Source organism: Mytilus trossulus, chromosome 9, assembly GCF_036588685.1.
Source record: "Mytilus trossulus isolate FHL-02 chromosome 9, PNRI_Mtr1.1.1.hap1, whole genome shotgun sequence".
In the NCBI taxonomy this organism is placed as follows: Eukaryota; Metazoa; Mollusca; class Bivalvia; order Mytilida; family Mytilidae; genus Mytilus; species Mytilus trossulus.
In genome coordinates this window covers 45217329-45221614 of record NC_086381.1, presented here as the reverse complement: position 1 = coordinate 45221614, position 4286 = coordinate 45217329, and positions in this window count along the sequence as shown.

Here is a 4286-nt window from a genome sequence, read left to right as displayed (position 1 = left end):
GCATAAACATCACAAATATTGTTTGATAAAAATACAACATTCTTAAAAAAACCACAATCCAAGATTATAGTGGAGGGGGAGGACAGGGGGTACCCTTCTCCCTTCTCCCACCCTCTTCTCCTTTCTCCTACCCCCGTTCTCCTTTCTTCTATTAGAATAAAACATCTCCTTTTGAGATAATTTTTCTTGAAATATTAGATCATTTTTTAAAACGAGAGATATTTTATTTTTTCTCCTTTCTCCCAGCCTTCCTCTTATAGTGTAATTGACTGGCTATATGTTATGGGATAGTTTCAATGTTAACTGTTTTGTCTCCTAGAACTGAAGGATCATGGGACAAAACAGCTAAATGAGAATCTATACTAGCACCATAAGAGAAACAGCTACCCTGTAATTCCTGATTGAGAAATTAATAATGATCAGAAATTTTCATATATAGACATAAAAAGAGCATCATTGTCAACATAACTTGTATAAATTTGAAAGTGACTAGTTTAAAAGTAATTCCCTTGACTTTTGCAAGGATTGAATTGTGGGTTTTTGGTCTCACACGTCAAACTAATGGATGACATTCATTGTCTTCCTCAATGCCAAGGTTCAGTACATATAGGTTTCTAAATTAGAGAGGTTTTGGTTTCTGTATGTTACATTCTTGTTTTTCTCCTCAAAAAAAGGTATAACCAGTTTCAAATGTACCAGGATTATAATTTAGTACGCCAGACGCGTGTTTCGTCTACATAAGACTCATCAGTGACGCTCATTTCAAAATATTTATAAAGCCAAACAAGTACAAAGTTGAAGAGCATTGAGGACCCAAAATTCCAAAAAGTTGTGCCAAATACAGCTAAGGTAATCTATGCCTGGGATAAGAATAAATGTCAGCAATATTAACAGATCTGTAGCACTTTCAGATAAAAAGCATAATACTAATGGAGCAAAAATAATGGAGGATGCACCATTTAAATTTTCAGCATTCTAGTAAAGCATGATCTATTCGACTATTTTTAGATTACAGACTTTTGACTCCAGAGTTAATTTTTTTTGACAGGTATATCCTTATCTTTGGTAGGACATCCTGATACCTTCGTCAAGTTAGAGCAACGTAAATAAGTTTAATCAACACTTCAATCTGTGCATTTTTTGGGAAATAAATTTTTCTATACACAACAAATAATCCCAAATTGCACAAGTTAATTATATGTCTGATTTTACTTCTTTTGGTTGCTCTAACTTGATAGAGTATCAGAAGAGCCCACCATAGATTAGGTAACCTGTTGAAAATACACCTAATGATATTTAGTCCATTCCGGGAAAAACACTCATTTATACAACTTCCTGTTTAGGTCACTGGCCGAAAAATGGAGGTCATCAGAAGTGAGCTGAGGGAGAAAAAACTTTAGAAAGTGATCATCAAGAAACTTAGATACAGTATGATCAACTTTTTTTCGAAATTAAAATTGAGTTAAAAAATATTTTGTTTGAAGTATTTACAGTAGTTTAAAAAGGTCTCATTAAAAAGTACCATGCATGGTGAATTGTTTCAACAGGGTCCCAGATAGCTTCAACTGGATGAAAAAGTTGTGTAATTTTAGAACTTATCCGGAATGGAAAAAATAGCGATTAGGTGTATTGTATAATCTGGAGTCAAAAGTTGTTATATGAAAATAGTATAAAAATACAAATTCTGTACATGTGTCAACACTTCACTTAAAAGGATCTGACAAATCACCATATACCCTTCTGTTCTGGTAATTATTACTTCAACCAATGAGATTTTTGCATTCAAAATTGTGATAGTGTGTGTCATTAAACAAAACCAGAGAATATCAAAGGTATTTAAAACAAGCTACGACAAAGCATTGCAAAACCCTTATTTATAAGCAAAGCATGGACAACAGATCTGAACATCAATCTGTTGGTTAACTATATCTGTACCAGTGGAATAATCCACAAGTCTAAAATTCTTAAATGGTGAATTAGGCTTATGGTAGAAAAATATATGATGTAAAAAAAATAGTTCTTGACATGTTATAATACAAAATAGTAAAATCAAGATCATATAATATCATATAAGTCTATAAGAACTATAAAAATATCATATATACAAAAAGAAGTTAAAATTTTGTAGAAAAACATTCAATATCAAATTTGGTGTACAAATACAAGACATATATATGTAAAAGTTGCCTATACAAAATTTCAATCTTTCACTCATTTTAAAAATAAATCTCAAACAAATAACAAATAAGTTCCATGTAAAGAAGCAAATATGGCACCATTATAAAGATACAAAACAAACTCCAGTATCTTTCTATAAAACACATAAAAAGATCTGAAGTTATAATTAAAAATTATATTTAAATGATTTAATTTTTCATTTAATGACAAGTCAATAAAAAAATTACTGTGTAACATACCTTACTCAATGCTTTTTGGGCATTCAAATTTTAATTGCCCTATAATTTTAGTTTTGACCACTTTCATACAGCAAATGTGTGAGATTTGGCCTATTTGTAAAGTTCAAAGAGAAAAAATATCAAAGGAAAATGCAGCCATGATCAAAACATCATGAAAACTTCTTACCTTTTTTTTAAACTTTTATTTCTCTTTTAAAACGAAGTTCTTAAAGTATCTAAATTTTAATATGTGATCATTCTTTTAACTATTCCTTCCCTCTGTACTCACTGAACACTTTTGCACTGAAACCTGTGACCCAAACAGAATTTGATTTGATTTTTTGTGTTTTAACACCACTTTGTAGCACCTCATTTAGGCTATTTTGTGGTGGCCAGTTTTTATTGGTGGAAGAAGCCAGAGTGCCCAAAAAAAACACTGACCTTCCATAGGAAAGCTAACAATTCTAGTCAATTAAGATAGAAGTCACATGCACCAGATTGGAACTGACAACCTCAGTGTTTATTGGCTAGGGATTACAGTAGTAACTACCTAGACCAAGGCCCCGACCAAACAGGAAGTTGTTTGAGTAACACTTTTTCCAGGTTGGACAAGATAAGGATAATACTTATCTAGATGCTTAGAACTATAACTAACAAGAGGCTGTCACAACGACAGCAAACCGGATTTATTAACATTTATTTGTGTCCTGGCAATGTCACAAGAACCATTACTGATGAATGGTAAGTGAAAATCGTCAATATCAAATTTGACCTCCATTTTGTCATCAGTATCAGCATATTAAAATTTGAAAAGCTTAGATTGAATGGTTCATGAGAAAATGCAACAACTTGAATGGAAAAACCATTTTACGATCTTTCAAGAACCTTAACTCCTGAACGGTAAAAGTCAAAATCGTCATTATTGAATTTGACCTCTATTTTGTCATCAGTAACAACATATTAAAATTTGAAAAGCTTTGGTTGAATGGTTCATGAAAAAATACACAGACACGACTGGAAACACCATTTTTTAATCTTTCAAGAACCATAACTCCTAACGGTAAAAGTCAAAATTGTCATTATTTAACTTGACCTCCATTTTGTCATCAGTAACAACATATTAAAATTTGGGAAGCTTTGGTAGAACAGTTCATGTGTTAATGCACGGACACGACTGGAAACTCCATTTTTCAATCTTTCAAGAACCATAACTCCTGAACGATAAAAGTCAAAATCGCCATTATTGAACTTGACCTTCATTTAGTTGTCAGTAACAACATATTAAAATTTTAAAAGCTTTGGTTAATCGGTTCATGAGTTAATGCATGGACAACATTTGATTGCCGACCGCCCACAACAGCCTGCCGTCCCAAAAATCTGGTTAAAAATGATGAACAAATAAAATTATTGCAATGAACAAACCACTCGGCCAGGTATAATAAAAATAGACAGTTTAACCTTTTTAAGAACATTGCTAAATCTAAAAAGTTTGATTTAACGTGTGAAAACTTATAAACAATAATAACTCAACAAAAAATGACTGTGAAAGGTACAAACAAACTAACTTAACTGAACTAATCACATACTTATAAATGTAAATGAAGCAAAAGTTTATAAAACATGACTCAGGTGGCGGAGATCAGAATGCCATTGCTTATACAACTGCATACTAAATATCCTTGTCCTACTTATAGTGATTCTGCAAAAACTAGACCTTATCACAAACTAATACAATGTAGACACCGATGCAGCCAGAAAAAGCATACCTATGTCTTGCTTTTTTCTCCCTCTAGGTGAGACAATTATGTGATGCAAGATAAAATTGTTTGTGTCTTGAAGTTTGTAAATGAGCACCAAATCTATAAATATAATAAACGCTTCACTGAGCAC